This window comes from Frieseomelitta varia, unplaced genomic scaffold, assembly GCF_011392965.1.
Source record: "Frieseomelitta varia isolate USP_RPSP 00005682 unplaced genomic scaffold, Fvar_1.2 scaffold_146, whole genome shotgun sequence".
Classification (NCBI taxonomy): domain Eukaryota; kingdom Metazoa; phylum Arthropoda; class Insecta; order Hymenoptera; family Apidae; genus Frieseomelitta; species Frieseomelitta varia.
This window is the reverse complement of record NW_025109150.1, coordinates 357,161-377,236: the sequence shown is the minus strand read 5'-3', so window position 1 is coordinate 377,236 and position 20,076 is coordinate 357,161. Positions and strand designations below refer to the sequence as shown.

Below are 20,076 nucleotides of genomic sequence, written 5' to 3'. Positions count from 1 at the left end.
AATTAGGTGACTCTCGAGTAAAGAAACGAAAAATTAAAAAAAAATGGCCCTGCAGCGGTCTTTCGGTCATCTCCGACCCATAATCTCTCTCTCTCTCTTTTTCTCTCGAATCTCAAACTCTTAAAATCTCACCTCTCAAAAATTGAAAATTATCTTGGGTACGAGACGTGAAAGAAATTTTCAATGTTCAACACCTTTTCGGAATATTACAAATCCTTTTTTGTTTGCTAAACTGATTATTATAATTATAATAACTATATATACATTAATTTATATAATTATAAATTATTAATATACATAATTATTATGTTATATTATAATATATTATTTTACACAGTATAAAATATTATAATATTATAATATATTGTACACATTATAAAAATTTTGTAATAACTTTTTACAGTGTCGACAAACATTAACATCAACATTAATTGATGAACTTCCAACGAAAGAAATTAAGAAGCACGATGCAGACTCGCGTTTAGACTTCTGTTTATCGGTTCGTTACTCGTTCACAGTATTTTTCGTGTTTACTCCCTTTGAACGCGAAATCAATTTAACTTCTTTATCGGAAACTGTTAAACCTTGTCCCGTCGTTCAATTCGAAAAAGCCCGCGACCCGCTTCTCCTAATTTTCTCTGACTCGTTGATCAATTCCACTCGTTCCTCTTTCCTTTCGACATCTCTTTGATTTGGCTCGCTTTGGCCCGCGCTTTACGCCGTGTTTACGAACGCAGGCGCAACGAACCGAGTAGCGTTTCATCAGATTTTTGCCTAACGCCGGTCATAAAAGAGACGTGAAAACAGGATGTGAAGACTGGAGTCGCATGAGCGGCCACGCACGTCGTGAATGTTTTGTTCCAAAAATTGCAATATTTTCTCAGTTTTATGTATGTTTAAGTACAGGCAGAACAAATAATAAATTTATTACTTTTCAATATATTCTATCCGGTGATATTATGCCGACGAGTTCAAAAAGAAAGCGACGAATTATTGTATACGGTTTAAGTCGCTCGTTATGGTCCCCAATCAGTTGCCACGCACGTCGAGAATTTTTTGTTTCAAAATGATGAACATTTTCTCAGTGTTAAGTATACTTAAGTGTAATCCAGGCAAAACAAATAAATAAATTTATTACTTCTCAATAATTTCTATCCAGTGATATCGTACCGACAAGCTCGAAAGAAAAAGAAATCGACGAGAGATGTATTGTATACGGTTCGGTCACTCGGTATGGTCCGCAATCGGTTGCGTGGTTAACCTCTTGCGCTCGAACGACGTGCCACACACGTCGAGAATTATTTGTCCCAAAATTGCAATATTTTTCCAGTTTTAAGTATATTTAAGTATAACTCAGGTAAAATAAATAATAAATTTATTACTTCTCGATAATTTCTATCCGGCGATATCGTACCGACGAGTTCAAAATAAAAGCGACGAATTATTGTCTACAGTTTGGTCGCTCGTTACGGTCCGCAATCATCGGTTCTCCAGCGCAAGTGGTTAAAGTCTCGCGCGTTCTTACCAAAAATTTGTCTCGACAAAATTTTTTCAATTATCGTACGCTGCAAAACCTTCGAAACTTAAAGTATTTAACTGCAGTAGGATATTGGAATATTTAACGGTAGGAAAAAAATCTGCTTGCGCGAGGAAGAAAATACAATGCGCTGTGCACGTGCGAGGATAAAATCCACTGCCGGTGGATTACTCTAAAAGAGTAGAAAGAGATTGCTTTAAAAAAAAAAGAGAGAGAGAGAGAAGAAAAAAGGAAAACGAAGTACTGTCGTTCAGCGAATGACCTCCCTCCCCCTGAACTCGGGAGGGGGAGGGGGGGCAGAGAGCATGGCTGGTAATAAAAATGGAGCCGCGGACTCTCTCGCGATAATTAAACGGCGAGAAAGCTGGGAACGGAGGAAAAATTTGATCGTTTTCTCCGGGTCTGCTCGATTCTCCGGGGCCTGTGACGGAATTTGAAGAATGACTTTCATTACGTGGCCGCGGCATGGATGCGCACAGGATCTGAAACAATGTACGTACGTAGCTGACCCCGCCGCCGGATGAAATTGGGTCAATGGGCGAAGGAGGAACGCGTGCAGAACCGTGCAACACGCCGAACTGACCGAGTTGGCGGAGGCGAGCTGGCCACCCTCCCCCCTCTCGGGGGTGCACGCGATCGATAGCAAATTCTTGACTTAGAAAATTTACAATGTCAGCGCCAGAGAGAGGGAGAGAGAGAGAGAGAGAGAGAGAGCTCTTCTCGTCTTGTGGAGGCGTCTCGAGTGGCTAAAGGGAGCCATCGCGAGCGTAAGCTACTCTCTTGTCCACCGCTGTTGAGAAGATTCCCTCGTTCTTCGCCTGTCTCTCGTTCCTCGTCTTCCATCTTATCGCGCGAGAAATAAGATGGATCGAGGCGACGGTTGTTTCTTTGCAATTTCGTAAACTTAGGGTAAGTGATGGCCCACTTCTTTCATTCATTTAAAGAATTGTTACATCTTGAAAAAGATTGATATTTTTTTTTTTTTTTTGTTTATCTAAGCTTTGAAAACCTCATTTGAGATATATTACTTAATTTTTTATGTGTTAAGGTTAGAGTTTTTAAGGAAAGCAGGCATGCCAGAGATATATGGTTCAGCAATTAGTATGTCGACTTTTAGGGGCAAGGAAAATTTGTATTTGCTTAGGTTCTTGAGGTCCTGAGAGTTTAGTTCTCTGGAAGTAAATCGATATTTCAAAAACATACATATAAATTTGTGACGTTACAAACAGAAAATTAAAGAATAATTGTAGATTTGCGAAACAGAGCAAATCTTATGCGAAAGATCGTCTCATCCAGGTCAGATGATCTAGGTAAAAAGTGCACATTTTGAGTTCAATTTTTAGCCTATTTAATTGTCTCATCCACGTTAGATTTGAGAGATTTTCTCGTCGTGGTCTGCTCTAACAGTTGAAAATATGAGACACGACATAATCTTCTATTGCTGTTTTCTTTTACATTCAGTTGGCATGATTCTCTAGAAAACTATTCTAGACAATTTCACGATGAGTCAAAGACGACGGGGCTGTTCTAGCTCGACAGTCTGATAGCGATGACTCACTTGTCTTTTCTCTAACGATACCACGATATCTCGTTACAGAAATGTGAATCATTAACACACTGTATTCCGAAAAAAGTCGTTACTTTTCGGCAAAATGTTTAAAGGATAAGCAGAAAACTTTTGAGACTATGTTCAATTACATTATAATTTACCTTATTTTTTAAATAAAAAACAAACAAGAAGACTTATGATCAAGATACAATATACCACTAAAAAAAAAAAAGCTGAAAATTGACATTTGATGATCGAGCCATCTCACTCTAGCCTATTATTTTCGTGTATTTATCGATGGTAGATTGAACACGTGGGAGATTTAAAAATTATCGAGCGACCGAGACTTGGCAATCGCCGCGGAAATCCCTGGATGATTAATGTCTCGTCAACTTATCATTCTTCGTAAGAGTTACAAAGCATTTGAAAGGTAAAACCAAATTCTTCATCGGACGATCGACGACGCTCCGTCGACTTTCAATTCCCCCTAACTCGCGTACATACACAGAGACCTCATCAGAGGATCCTTCGATGTAAAAGCCGGATGATTAATGTTTCGTCACATTAGTATCGCTTACGTTGGAAATCTAACGAGACAAGGCTCGATTCTTTATCGTGACGTGAAATTTGTTGAGTGACTGGTGCTTCGTCAACGTTGAGAAATTTATAAAAAAAACTATATAGAAATCTGTAAGGAACTTCTACAAGAGAGGCCCACGCTCTCGATCAAATATCATTTCGGTCAAATAGCTGCGGCATTAAGAAGTGGGCTCGAGGACGAGTCAGATCGAGGGGAAGACCTCTCGGAAGTTTCTCCTTATCCACGTCGTAACAGAAAGAAATCGAATCGACCGATATCGGTAACTGCAACATCGAGAATCACCGACGCCGTCGTTTTGTCGCGTGTTAACGTGCCAAAGTGATAACGTCGTGCCCGTGCCAAATGGGAAGGGCAGGCAGTCGGCAAACCAAGGAAAATGCTCGCGAACTAGCAGATATGTACATATATGTTATGGCACTTAGGTCCACAAGTTTCGTCCGACTGAGAAAATGCAAGAAGATCACGTGCCAGTCGTTGCAATCCTTTGAAGATTATTATTTTCTGTAATATCGATTACGTTTATAGGATGGAGGATGCTGTTCGAATTGAAATTTCACCACGTTCTTCGATTCCCGATGTTTGCCAATGTTTGAGCATAGATACTTGATTTTTTTAAAAATAAGATTCGACATTTCCTCAATTTATAATACGGTACAATATGGTGGTATGATACTAACTGATATACGATACACGATCACGTATTTCGATTCGTAATGTTTGCCAAAGTTTGAATGTAGATATTTACCTACTTGGTCGTTTTTTTTTTTAAATAAAACTCGATGTTTTCTAATTTATAATATGATATTGTGACATGGTACTAATTAATATACATGCAATACGATATGACATGTGATATAACATGATCATGCTTTTGGATTTACGATGTTTGCCAATGTTTGAACGCAGATATTTACTTGACCTTTTTAAATGAAATTCGATGTTTTAAAACGCGTTAATAAATGATATAAATTAACTATAATATGGTGTTGTACTAATGTGATAATTTATATATATTATATGATTTAATTTATAACAGTTTATAATATAGTATCTAAAGACGTAATTTTCACTTTCCACCACGTCATTTTATTTATTTCTCACCAATTTCGTAGAAAGTTTCTGGTTCTAGTAACAGAAAAGACTCGAAAGTTGAATTTAGAATTTTTTCTAATTATTTAATGATAAGCGTAACAGTCGAGGATCGCGAGTTGGAGGATTCTGGGTGTTGAGGGCACTGCCGGCGTGTCTCTGTACACGTACGTGCATCGGATTTCTCGGAGCGTACGCGAAATGCGGGGAAAGCAGCCGAAAATTCCTCGCTGGCATTCTCACATTCTCGGTTATGCAGAATCTCGTGGAGCATCTAGCATAGGTTAGGGGACTAAATTGTTCGTTTGTTGGCGGATCGGTTTTTGAGAGTCGAATTAAGAGAAATTTCCTACTGCCTCTCGAATTCTTTGCAATCTTTTGCCGTTTCACGCCAGAAATTAACAATAATTGCTACTTGTAGCATTAAATAATTCAAATTTCCCCTCGTAATTATTTAATCAGAAATCGTCGCAAAGTTCTTCGAGATTTCTTGAATAAGAAACATTTCCTATTCTCGAGGGATCCGTCGAAGAAATAAAGGCAAAAGTGTATGCAGGGGAAGTTGTTGCCCCTTTTCAGAACTTCGGAGATAAATTATTGCACTAGGACGTTGCGTAACTTAAAAAAAAAAAAAAAAAAGAAAAAGAAAGGAGGATAAATCTCGAGCAACTTTCTATCGACAAAGTTCGCGACGTGATCATTAATTTAGCCAGTGTTATGCGATATTTACCGAGGTATACGTATATTAACCACTCGCGCTGGCAACTGATTGCGGACCATAACGAGCGACCAAACCGCATACAATAATTCGTCGCTTTCCTTTTCTTTCGAGCTTGTCGGTACGATATCACTGGATAGAAATTATTGACAAGTAATAAACTTATCATTTGTTTTACCTGGGTTATACTTAAGTATACTTACAACTGGAGGAAATTTTGGGACAAAAAAATTCTCGACGTGCGTGGCACGTCATACAACCGCAACTGATTGCGGACCATAACCATATATAATAATAATTTGTCGCTTTCTTTTTCTTTTGAGCTTGTCGGTACGATATCACTGGATAGAAATTATTGAGAGATAATAAATTTATTATTTGTTTTGCCTGGATTATATTTAAGTATTATATTATATTTAAGTACTTCAAACTAAGAAAATATTGCAATTTCGGGACAAAAAATTCTCGACGTGCGTCATTCCAGTATTAAATTCGCAAAAAAATTGTTAGAGGTGTTTAAAGCATCGTGTCGATTGTACGCCTGGGAAAAGTTCTTCGTGATTGTTTCGAGAAAGGGAAACGTTTCGAGCTACGAAATAATATCTTCGATTCGTGCATTTTCCTTTCGGTCTTATTAAACTGAAGGCTAACGATTCAAATTGTGAGGAGAAGGACGTTCCAAAGAGGAGAAACTGAAACCCCGGATTATTCGTCCGAGTTTTATTCTTTCATTGAAGCAATCTCGAGACAATAATGCACCTCGAAGAGAAGATAGAAAAGAAGAACGGTAATTTTCAAAGATGAAATTAGTTGTCGATCGTTCGTGAATACGACGCGACGTAAGATTCAATTTCTTTCTTTCTTTTTCTTTTAACGATCTGCCATCCTTCGAAAGAGCAAGAAAGATCGCTCTTTCAAACAAAATAGAATAACACGTTTCACATTTCAATTAAGAGGAAAATGTGCTGAACGTTTCAGTTTATCAAAAGGAAGATGAAAGACGCAGTTGAGATTAATCATTACCATTACTATTAATAACGTGCTTCTCGTCACATCTCGATTTGTAATTTTTACGAAATGAAAAAGTCGCGGAGAAAGAGAGAGAGAAAGAATTAAAGCGACCCGCTTCTGCATTAAGGAACGGCGATTTTGATAAGGCAAGCAAGAAACGCTCGCCGTTGGTATTGAAATTGGTTTTTTCAATAACTGACGAAAAACCCGGCTCGAGTTGCATCTCGAAACAGTAATCTAAGCTGTAAAACGAATGAAACCGAGGGTTTGTGTGTAAAACTTTTCCTCTCGCGCGCCGATTTATTATTTCTCATTCGCCGCGCGTCGCTGACTCGAGGAAGTGGAATTCAACGCGCTCGCATTTGAAATTTCTACTACCTCTTGGGGGAAAGAAAAAAAAAAAAAAAAAAAAAAGAAAAAAAAGGCTACAGGCTGTAATTCAGAGCGTTAAATGCAGTGTCAGTGTTGTCGGTGCTCGTTACATTACACGAGCATCACTTTCAACCGTGTTACCAACGATCTGAATCGGAAAATGAGGAGTTCTTCCCTTCTCCCTTCCCCCGGACAATTAATTAACTCCTTTCTTCTCTTTCGCGTTAATAAATCTTGACACACCTGCCCAGAAGAAGGACTGTTTGATTAGCGCCGCTTGTCAAATCTTTTGTTATTTCGTTATTTAACGATTTAACTTCTTGCGCTAGTAACTGATTCGCGGACCATAACGAGTGACCAAACCGTGATACAGTAATTCGTCTTCCTTTTGAATTCATTGGTATATAACTGGATAGAAAATTGCTAAGAAGTAATAAATTTATTATTTTATTAATTTATTATTATTTATATAAATTATTTTATTAATTTATTATTTATTAGTTTTGCCTGAATTATGTTTCGATATACTTAAAACTGAGAAAATATTGCAATTTTGGGACAAATAATTCAGAGGTTAACCACTTGCGCTTGACAACTGATTGCGGACCGTAACGAGTGACCGAACCGTATACAATAAATCGTCGCTTTCTTTCTCTTTTGAACTTGTCGGTATGATATCACTGGATAGAAATTATTAAGAAGTGGTAAACTTATTATAGAAATAATAAACTTGCTATTATATAATAATAATAAGCAATAATATAATGATATATTATATATAATAATAAACTACTTATTATCGAAATAATAAACTTACTATTATAATAATAAACTTATATTATATTATAATAATAAACTATAATTTATTATAGAAATAATAAACCTACTATAATAATAATAAACAAGAATATAAGAACATATTATATAATAATAAACTACTTATTATAGAAATAATAAACTTATCATTTGTTTTGCCTTGTTTACAGTTATATATACTTAAAACTGAGAGAATGTTGCAATTTGAGACAAAAAATTGTCGACGTGTTGCGTGGCACGTCATTCCAGTGGAAGAGGTTAATTGACAATGCTGGATGTTTTTAATTTCTTTCAGAAGTATAACTCTTGAATTAAACGCCAGATTCGAACGATTCGCTCGGACAAGGAAAGCACCTTTTCCCTAGACGGGAAGTCTATTTCTTAGTCTATTTCTTAGGAATCCGAGCGAGAATTCTGCAAAAGCGAGGGAACCGACAGGCGTTCACCGACGTATTTTCCCGACAGCAAAGTGGTGAAAACAGACATCGCTATCGCGTTATCAGCGCAAGATCAAACGTTAAAGCAAAGTCAGCCAAGATCGAACATTAAAGTGAAGGACATCGTCCGCTAGCCGAGATGATAATTTCCCTCCTGTAATAAGCGACGACCGCCCGTTTCGTGTATTTCTTCGTGTATATTTTCGTGTATATCTTCCGTTCCTTCGGCAAGTTGTGTATCCTCGATGGTGCACAGAGACGCGGGATAATTTGAAAGCGAGCAAATTCAGCCAGAGTTCGACGAAACCGTCGTGTTCGTTTGAGCAACGGAATCAAAGAAACCGAGGCGGTTCCTTTTCACCGGAGAATTAATATCCGCGTTCGGGGAAAGAATATTTCATTACGGGATGCGGATGAATTTAATTTTCCGCTTTCGCTCGCGCAGTGATCAAGTCTTTGTAGAATCTTGTGTTTTCTTTTTGTTTTTTTTTTCGCAGTGAAATAATTTTTGTAATTTTATTAACAAGTCGGATCGTTGACTCGTTGAAGAAAATTTTCACGATCGTTTAAAGTGTCGTTTTTTCCCTCTTTGTCATCAGAGAAACAAGAGGTATTATTGGAATGAAAATGAAGAAATAAAACGACACCGGAAGGAAGATAAAAATGGAAACAGCGCGAATCGATAAAGTGTCCGCTCTGAAATTGTCTAGCATTGTATTCTAATTTCTTCTAAGTTATGTTTTCTTTTTCTCTTTTTTTTTTTTTGTGCTGTACCATGAGCTTGGTGCCATGTGTTTCGATAAAAATGAAGAAGTTGAGAGTGAGAAGCTCCTCGCGAGACAGAATAAAATTTATCGTGGTGTATTTTAGAGCGTTCGAACAAGAAATAAAATGGAACAAGCTATAATTATGATAGGCTTAAGTCGATAACATAATACACACCATGTGCTTGGATATTTTAATCTTCAGTCGTTCTTTATTTTTCGAATTTTATTTATTACTTATTGCTGAATTGATGCAATAATAATTGGTAAGGATCAAAAATCCTGTACTCTTCACGTACAATTAATCAACTGCATTTATTTTCATCTCCTCATTTAGTATTCTGTACGATCGTAATTAATCTCGTTTATATTTATATTATTGGTGAAATGGATTTCCTAAGATTAGCAAAAGTGGCGTAAAATTTATTTCCAAAAAAGGCTCGAGCAACAGTGTCAGATGTTTATAGAAGGAATTTCAATCGAGGAATACGTAGTATGAGTTTTTCTATAAAATTTTGACTATCGAGCAAATGTTGCACAGATTATTCGTCTATTTCCAAAAAGAGATCAAGCAATAGCATCAGACGTTATAAAAGAAATTTTAATTGAGATATGAATTTTTGTCCAACAACAACTACGCAAGAGTTGCACAGATTATTCTACTATTTCCAAAAAAAAGGATCAAGCAATAATATCAGATGTTACAGGAGGAAGGAAACATCATTATACATATACATTATTACAGACTGCAATGTTAATCAACATAAAAACAAATAAATAAGTAAATGCCAAAATAATCAGTAACTTACGAACAACTTTTCATCTCTTAACAAAAAAAAAAAAAAAAAAAAAAAAAAAAACAAGAGAGAGAGAGAAGAAAAGAGAAAAAGGATTTGTACAAACAGAATATCGCGTACGAAGGGTGCACGCGTCCTCGCAACACTGTTAAAGAGGCTTCGAGAAAAAAAAAAAAAAAAGAAAATGAACGAGCCACTCGCGAATTACGATTACGAGGCAGATGAAAAGGTTTCCAGAACGTGGAGTGGACTTTCGTGTTTGCTTTGAGAATCGTTGTTCGAGGTAGAACCGACGATGCTCGGTGATGCGACGACAATAACTGACCCGAGAAACTTGGACGTTAAACGTCCTACGTCCAAGTGCTGTTGAACCACCAAACCGTGGTACTAAACGCATTTCTCATCGTCTCATCGCTCATCCTTTGCCTTCCGGCCGACGTTTCCATCGATTAGCGATGCTGGATTAACGTAATGCCTTGCCTCGCGACAACGGTAATTACACGCTGGTCTCACTGAACGTAATTTCAACGAACGACCGAAAATGTTAATCGACAGTATCCTCGAAGATTACCGCGTCGTCGTCGCTAAACAAGACGTTTTAAAAACTTCAGCTAACGTCTCCTAGCTAACCCTACATTTCAGCTAGATCTTTCACCGCGGATTTTTCCTGCGGAAAATTTACAGAACGAACATGCTCTTCAATTTTCATGCGTATATTCGCGATGATCGGTACAAATCGATACAAAGAAATGAAAACACGTTCGTTTCTTTAAACGACATAGATTTTTAGGTACCTGTAGTTCATTCGCCTGTGAGAGAGTGAAAATTCATTACAGTGAAGAAAGAAAAAAGGAAAAAAAAAAAAAAACGAGAGACAAGAAAAGGAAAGAAAAGAAAAGTCAGAATTTTGAGGTACCGCCATCTAATGGTTCTGCAACTAACTATAATTCAGTATATCGCACATTATTTTGGCATTTATTTATCTATTTGTTTTTACGTTACTTAACATTGCAGTCTGCAATTTGTTTTTATGTTAATTAGCGTTGCAGTACTGTAATACGTATAATGATGTTTACAATTCCTTCCGTAACATCTAATATTATTGCTTGATCCTTTTTTTATTTGGAAATAGTAGAATAATCTGTGCACACCACTCCGGACAAAGTCTACAAATCCGCTCGATCAAGATTCGAGCGCGTGCAAAAAAAAAAAAAGAAAAAAGAAAAAAGAAAAAAAAAATCGGATGAAATTTGTGCCCTCGAAGTTTCAAAAATCGAAGCACGTAACGAAACCTCGATAAATCAAATTCACCTGTTCGCTGTTTAACACGAAACTCGCTTTAACCTCCTCCCCCCTCCCGCCCACCCACTCCGCGCATCGATTCCACCGATTAGAGGCACGTTCTTTTTCTTTTTTTCTTCTCTGTTCGCGGCAAACGAAACTCGCTTTTCGCTTTCGTAGTTAAAACTAACAGACGGAGACGATTTCGGCGATGGTTGTCAACGTTGGCCGGTAGAGCGGCACGCCTCCTCTCGAATGCATGAGATTGAAATTGAAAATATGTAGATTTCGAAGTTCGCTTTACGGGGCACGTCCCCGCGAACGTGGTAGCGAGCGTCGCGGCGTGTAGCCGATCCGGTTATTGATGAAATTGCGTGGAAATTGTCGGGGGAAACGATGGTAAACGGCTGCATTAGTTATTCAACAACTCCTTCATCGCGTCTCGCGTGCAATCTCTCGATCCCGACCTTTTTCGCCGTGACGATTAATTACCGTCGAAACGACCGCGAGGAACCGGTGAGTTCGTTTCAACGAAACCGCCGACGACGAAGGTGTTGTACGAAATTTCGATCAGAGAAAACAGTATGTGATACAACGAAAGATACGCGAGGATTTATGTATACGTTACGAGCAGACTCTTTAAATTTCCAGTAATGCAAATGTTGCGAATTAATAAAATTTCTGATGAAAGCTGAAACTTCCACTAATACATTTTCCACTGAAAACTAAACTGAATTTATTGCGCTGGAATTAGTGTTCTAGGAACAATAATGAAAATAGGATTTACTACATCATTTCGTTGTAAAGAAATTTCACACTTTAACAGTTTATTTGAATAGAGTACATTTAAACTATTTTGAATTCAATGCATACATAGTTTTAAATTAAATGAAGAAGTAAGTTGTAATAAAGCGATAATTTAAATTATTGTAATAATAGATAATTAATGTAATAAAGTGATTAATTTAAATTTCTCAAAAATTTATTGAAAGTCCTGATGAAAGTTGTTGAGCAATGATTAATTATAATTACCAATAATTTCTCGAATGGAAACTGTGAATAAAGGATGTAACCTTGTTCATTAATATTAAATTAACAATACACATAGTACGATTCTAATAATCATATTAATACATATAAATTGGATATGATATTTTGAATTTAATATTTGCATACTATTTGCATATTTTTAAACTAAATAAACCAATTTAAAAAATTATAATAAAGCAATGATTATAATTAATTTAAATGATTGTAATTAATTTAAATTTCTCGAAAATTTATTGAAAGTCTTACAAAAGTAGTGATTGACCAATAATTGAATGGAAATTTTGAATAAAGGACGTAACCTTGTTCATTAATATTAAATTAACAATACATATAGTACGATTCTATAATCGTATTAATACATATAAATTGGATATGATATTTTGAATTTAATACTTGCATACTTTTAAACTAAATAAACCAATTAAAAAGAAAATTAAAGCAATGATTATCAAATGATTGTAATTAATTTAAATTTCTCGAAAATTCATTGAAAGTCCTACAAAAAGTAGTTGATCAATAACTGAATGTAAACCTTAAATAAAGATCTTGTAACATTTTCACTCCTCGTCGAAGAAATCAATTGTATTTTTAAATCCTCCGTTCTAGACATTCCCTATATTTTCTCGCGACTCGTAACATACCGTCCGTGTGTTGTGAGAAAAAAATTGCAATTTCAACCACACACATACATATATAAAAAGTATCATTGCAGACACCTCCAAGAGTGTTTGCAATTTTCACGTTGAATTAAAGAAAAAGGGAAAAACAACGTTCTAGCCCGAGGAGCAGCGATCGTGTGAAATAACTCGAGGTGAAGAATCCGCGAATACGGGTGTTACCTGAACGACGACGGGCACGACAGTTCGGAGTTACGAGGTCCGACGCCCTGTTATGAGTCGTTCAGCGGGTGAAATTACCACTTTTCGAGATTCCGGCCGCGATACGGCGAAATTTACGGCCGGCCGATTTGATTTATCTCCTTGTAAATTGCATCAATAAGCATCGCTGCCGAGTTGTATCAACCGCGAGAAGCAAGAGTTCGCTCGTTAGAGCGCGCTTTCAATTACGGAATACTCATTTGCAGGGGATAATATTAGCTGTCACGAGATAAAGGGGTAAAAAGGCTGCACACTCTCCTCTCCCCTCTCTCTCTCTCTCTCTCTCTCTCTCTCTCTCTCTCTCGTTTCGATCGCGAGGGCCTTCCCTCCGTCGCGTTTTGATACATTCCCGCCGGTAATTTATAACTTTATAACAGAGCCAGGCCACGCGTGATTAATGATCGCCTGCGCAACCCGAACGTAGAGCAGACAGAAATGATTTCTCTCGTTATGGCGTATACGTGTTCGCATTGTAATCTCGTTCGATTTTCGCTCGTTTCTTCGCTTCGCGGTTGCGAACGGGAAGAAACGTGGAGTGGCTAGTCGGGCAAACGGACGTGCAATTATCCCGATGAATTTATTAAACCCAGGAAAAGGATCATTATTTCTTTCTTTCCTTTTTTTTTTGTTTCTCTGCAGTACGCACGCGTTGCCATTAGGCGTAAAGGTTAATTATTTCGTTCGTTCCCGGCAGAACGGTCTGCAGTCGCGTGCGAAATAATGAAAATTATGGATACTGTTATTGTCAGAGGAACGATGCAATTAGGAATGTATGTTTTTCAGGAGATCTATGTACGAAATGTATGATCATCTTGAAGTAGATCATCCTTCACAGAGATTCAACAGCTTCGAAAGTTACAACGAATGAGCGTGACCGATGACAATGAGATATTCTCGATAATTTAACCACTTGGCTCTGGCAACCGATTGCGGACCATAACGAGTGACCGAACCGTATAAAATACAATTCGTCGCTTTCTTTTCCTTTCGAGCCTGTCGGTACGATATCACTAAATAGAAATTATTGAGAAGTAAGTTTATTGTTTTTTTTTTTGCCTGAGTTATACTTAATTATACTTAACACTGAGAAAATATTATCATTTTGGAACAAAAAAATTCTCGACGCGCGTGGCAACTGATTGCGGATCATAACGAGCGACCGTATACAATAATTCGTCGCTTTCTTTTTGAACTCGTCACCGGATAGAATATATTGAGAAGTAATAAATTTATTATTTGTTATTCTGCCCTTTACTTAAACATACTTAAAACTGAGAAAATATTGCAATTTTTGGGACAAAAAATTCACGACGTGTGCGGCACGTCATTCCAGCGCAAGAGGTCAACCACGCAACTGATTGCGGACCATAACGAGCGACCAAACCGTATACAATAATTCGTTGCTTTTTTTTTGAACGTGTCGGAATGATATCACTGGATATAAATTATTGAGAAGTAATAAATTTATTATTTGTTTCGCCTGGGTCACACTTAAGTGTACTTATCACTGAGAAAATATTATCATTTTGGAACAAAAAATTCTCGACGCGCATGGCAACTGATTGCGGACCATAACGAGCGACCAAACCGTATACAATAATTCGTCGCTTTCTTTTTGAACTCGTCGGAATGATATCATTGGATAGAAATTATTGAGAAGTAATAAATTTATTATTTGTTTTGCCTGAGTTATACTCAAACATACTTAAAATTGAGAAAGTATTGCAATTTTGGGGCAAAAAATTCTCGACGTGCGCGGTTATTCCAGGTTAAACTAAGAGTTATGCTCTTCTCTCTGTAATTTTTTTGCTTTATTGCAGTTGCGTTACAACTGCATACATTTCGTTGAACCGATTAAACGTAGATTACAGAAACGCGAATTTCTTAACATTCGCGATCTCGACCGACACATCACGCCTCGGCCTACAATCGCAAATGCATTTTTTAACACTAAAACTACCGACGACTAAAGTACAAAGATCGCATCGAAGAAATTAGAGTGCAATATGAACAGCAGAGAATGAAAAACAAATATTTGTTAGTGCATCTTATAAAAATTATCCAAATCATTGAGAATACAATACGTGCAAATCTGCAGAATTATATTCTGAAGAATATTGTAAATTAGTCATTTGAACAACATTTTTTTTTCAGTTCTAATGTGTGTCGACTGTCGTGAAATTTTCTAGAACTCCATCGTCGTCGCGATGACAAATTCGTCCAAGTTCGCTACGAATGGTTTCACGCGACGCTGAGGCGTGAAATGCAGGATCAGAATTCCGAAGTTCTTTATTTATCCGACGCGGCGTTAACTTGTATTTTCTCGCGAGCAACAACGGCGACGACGGGCGAATAAAGTTGGCGGAAAGCTGGATAAAGTTGGGCGCAAGATTGGAGGGAGACCGGCGCTGCAAACAAGGGAATACAGGTGTCCCCGTTTCCATAAGGTTCGATTTCCGGATTGTTGTCAACCGTGGGAAGTTCTGCGTATGCACCGTCCACGTTTCGATATATTTCCCGCAAGCCTGTTGTATCAACGCCGTATTACACCGCCATGCCACCCACTTATTCACCTACGCTTCAATCTTCACCCTACGTTGTCTCGTGCATGCAATATGAGACGTCAGACGCGCGTGTGAAACATCTTCGCGTCATTGCAGAAGACGTTGCTCCACCATGTTGGATTTAATCGCGAGATATATTTGTAATTAACGTGTTGACCTTGCGTAACAACTCTCTTCAACCATTTGCGCTGGCAACTGATTGCGGACCGTAACGAGTGACCGAACTGTATATACAATAATTTGTCGCTTTCACTTTGAACTCGTCGGTGTGATATCACTGGATAGAGATTATTGACAAGCAATAAATTTATTATTTGTTTTGCCTGTGTTATACTTAAGTATACTTAAAACTGAGGAAATTTTGGGACAACAAAATTCTCGACGTGCGTGGCAACTGATTGCGGACCATAACGAGCGGCCAAATCTATTACAATAATTCGTCGCTTTCTTTTTCTTCTTCGAGCTTGTCGGTATGATGCCATTGGATAGAGATTATTGACAAGCAATAAATTTATTATTTGTTTTGCTTGGGTTATACTTAAGTGTGCTTAAAACTTACTTAAGTATGCTTGAAAACACTTAAGTATTCTTAAAACTGAGGAAATATTGAAATTTTGAGACAAAAAAATTCGTCATTCCAGAGTAAGAGGTTAACCACGCAACTGATTGCGGACCATAACGAGCGATCAAACCGTATACAATAATTCGTCGTATACAATAATTCGTATACAATAATTCGCTTTCTTTTTGATATCACTGGATAGAAATGATCGAGAAGTAATAAATTTGTTATTTGTTCCGTCCATAATTAAATATACTTAAAACTGAGAAACTATTGCAACCTCTGGCAAGAAATTAAAATTCTGCTTCTCTCTCCCCCCGAGATAAGCGAAGCTTTCGAGGATCGAAAAATCTCAATCCGATCGAAAGATACGTTTGAATCTCGGCCATTTAATTTATCCCTTTTCAATTGCAAATGATTTTTATTTTACTTATATCTCAATTCGTTTTGCATCGGCAGAGAGTGGCAAAGTTTTCCTTGGCGTATTCCGAGAGAGAAAGAGAGAGAGAAATCAGACCGCGAAATTCGTTTCACAAATCATCGATAATAAAGCTGCACGATAAAAATGTGGCACGGACAAATTGCCGCGAGCTAAACGTTATTACGCCTGGGAACGGGCTTCGAAGTATCCTCCTCCATTGGAAACAGATTACCGGCGAAAAATTGAAGATGGATACGACGCGAGGGTCGTTGAAAGGAGGTGGGGTAGCGGGTGGGAGAGAAAGGTATAGAACTCGGTGATCACATTCATTTCGAACCGGCACGTTGCTATCCGCAACAAAGAGCCCTGAATTCGACGCGCACTTGGCCGTCTATCATCGACAAAAGGACTCGCAGAAGATACCTGCCGCGCGTCTTATCCGCGAAATTCACCCGACAAAAGTGTGTCAAGCTTGGCCACCCTCCTCCCCTTCTTACTCTGACCATTGTGTTCCTACCCCTATTCCACTTGATGTGACGCTGGCTAGACGGCAAAAAGCCCGCCAGTGCTGGAAAATAATGGAACTAAGGAACCGCGCGGATGAACAAGAGAAAACCGAAAACCTCGAGACGATTTTCACGCGCTGAAACCTACCAGATGGTATCGTGGTATTGAAAGTTAATCGTAGGTTAATTTGGGGTTTTGGTGGTAGGATTAATTTAGGACGAATGACCAAGGCCAGGTAAAGTCAAAACGTTTTGGAAACGAAAAATCCAAATATCGTCGGACCCGGTAAGAATGAGGGATGTAAGTGAGAGGATATAAAAAGAGAGTGTGAGAGTTGAGAGATAGTCGAAAAATCGAACAGTTGAAGATTTGAACACTTAAAGAATCGAAGAGCTGAGGAATCGAATAGTTAAAAAAAATCGAAGAGTTGAGGAATCGAACAGTTGAAAAAATCGAAGAATTGAGGAATCCACATTAAAGAATCGAAGTGTTGAGGAATCGAGCAGTTAAAAAAAGTCGAAGAGTTGAGGAATCGAACAGTTGACGAATGGAAAATTCGAAGAGTCGAAGATTTGAACAGTTGAAGAATCGAAGAGTTGAGAAATCGAATAATTGACGAATCGAAAATTCGGAAAGTCGAAGATTCGAACAGTTGAAGAATTGAAGAGTTGATGAATCGAACAGTTGAAAAACTCGAAGAGTTGAGGAATCGAGTAGTTAAAAAAATGGAAGAGTTGAGGAATCGAACAGTTGAAGAATCGAACATTAAAGAATCGAAGAGTTGAGGAATCGAACAGTTAAAGAATCGAAGAGCTGAGGAATCGAATAGTTAAAAAAATCGAAGAGTTGAGGAATCGAACAGTTGACAAAATCGAAGAATTGAGGAATCCAACATTAAAGAATCGAAGTGTTGAGGAATCGAGCAGTTAAAAAAAGTCGAAGAGTTGAGGAATCGAACAGTTGACGAATGGAAGAGTTGAGGAATCGAACAGTTGACGAATGGAAACGAAGAGTCGAAGATTTGAACAGTTGAAGAATCGAAGAGTTGAGAAATCGAACATTAAAGAATCAAAGAGTTGAGGAATCGAACAATTGACGAATCGAAAATTCGGAAAGTCGAAGATTCGAACAGTTGAAGAATTGAAGAGTTGATGAATCGAACAGTTGAAAAACTCGAAGAGTTGAGGAATCGAGTAGTTAAAAAAATGGAAGAGTTGAGGAATCGAAAAGTTGAAGAATCGAACATTAAAGAATCGAAGAGTTGAGGAATCGAACAGTTAAAGAATCCAAGAGTTCAGGAATCGAGCAGTTTAAAAAAATCAAAGAGTTGAGGAATCGAACAGTTGAGGAATCAAAAATTCTAAGAGTCGAAAATTCGAACAGTTGAAGAATCGAAGAATCGGAAAGTCAAATAGTTGAAAAATCGAAGAGTCGAAGAATCAAACAGTTGGAGATTCGAACAGTTAAAGTCATCGTTGAAAAGTCGTTACACAGTTAAAATCTCAAGTTGCTAATTAATAAATACTAATTACTAGTTGTAGTTGTGCGAATTATTCATATATACATTTACTTATAATACAAGTATATGTATATTGTATACATTTGTACTTGTTAAGAGATAATTACTGTGACTGTGATTAAACGTTTCGATAGTGCTAGGAGAGAACGTTCCCGGAAAATTTAACGAGTTTGGAATGACATTTGCAAAGTGGGGGATACGGATGTGATGACAGAGGTAAATTAGAGAAATAGCTGGTTGCTACTCGGTGAGCCGAAATAATGGGATTTTTTTTCACGCTATTTGATTGATGCGTTATTTACGATGTTTCTGAATATTTGGTATTTCATTTTACGTAAAATATGTAGATAATGTTCTGTCCGTTTAAATTCACGGGAAAAGAAGACTACGACCAAGATTTACATATTAATAATCCTTTCTAGAATTTGATTAGCGTGAAATACATTTTATGAAAAAAAAAAAAAAAAAAAATTGAAGAAATTATCACGCACTTGATGGACGAAAATATCTCGTCTCGTTTTTAAAGATAAAACATTTATAAATTAATCTCTCAGGTCGTCAAGGCGAAAATTCAAAGTTGCTTCTTCAAAAAGGAAAGAAAAATGAAAGAGAAAAATAGAACTGCATTCGTTGAAAGCGAAACTCCGACAAACTGGGAGATTATCCTTCATTTTTACGCTGGCATTATGTCACCCCGTCAATTACGAAAGGGGGGGACGATACACGCGTTGGAATGCACAAAGCGATATGAAAAGCGGAGAGGAGAGAGAGAGAAAGAGAGAAAGGAAGAAAAAGTGACGGGAGGAGGGATTCAGCAAACAGATTGGAAAGCCAACAAAGTTATCGAACAACGGTAAAGGGAAGCCTGCCAATGGGACGCGGTAGGGGATGAAAGAAGTTTCACGAAAAGAAGTCGAATAATACTATGAATGGAAGAAACCGGGGCAACGGAGGAGGAAGGAAAATTACAGGGTGATCACGAGCGCGAGAGATAAGGAATTATTTGAAGGATACGTGAAAACGAATGCTAAAGACGTAAGTGGAGGAAAGTAGCAAAGGAATGACACTTCGCTTCCTTGAATGGCGAGGCGATATTGAAGGTAGCTTAGCTACCTTCGAGCGAGAGGAACGAAGGAACAATGTCGAGAACTGCGACAAGTGGCGAAAGTGGAAGAAGTTTAGAAATAATTAGCACGAAAGAAATTGGAAGCAAATGGTGCAACGGCGTGATAAAGTTTACGACGAGGAAAATATCGGAATGAATAAAATACGTTTTCAAGTTTAGCGTCGCGACTGTCTTGGTAAGTTCAGCGTGTTTAATCGTTCGCTGAGACTTTGCAGCGAACGTGAACTACTTTGCCCTAATCACGGTGAATTTGCACTCTGAATGTTAATTGTAGTTGGTCCACGCACTTTTAGAGAGACTTTACCCTTCTTCTCAAGAAGGGAGTATTTCTTTTTAAATTATTTTCATGCACCGTCGACTAATCTTGCTTCAAGGCTCATATTTTGAAACGTCAGAAATAAAGAAAATGGACGTTGATTCGCTGAATTAAGAAAATTTTTCAGGAAACGTAACTGCTGATTTTTTTACTCTTTCATC

The 20,076-nt window shown here is 37.6% G+C and overlaps 1 protein-coding gene across 1 annotated transcript in view; it reads right to left on the bottom strand.

Moving 5' to 3' along the window:
* Positions 1-20,076, bottom strand: part of LOC122533382 — a 227,746-nt gene that overhangs the window by 22,509 nt on the left and 185,161 nt on the right. The window lies entirely within an intron of this gene.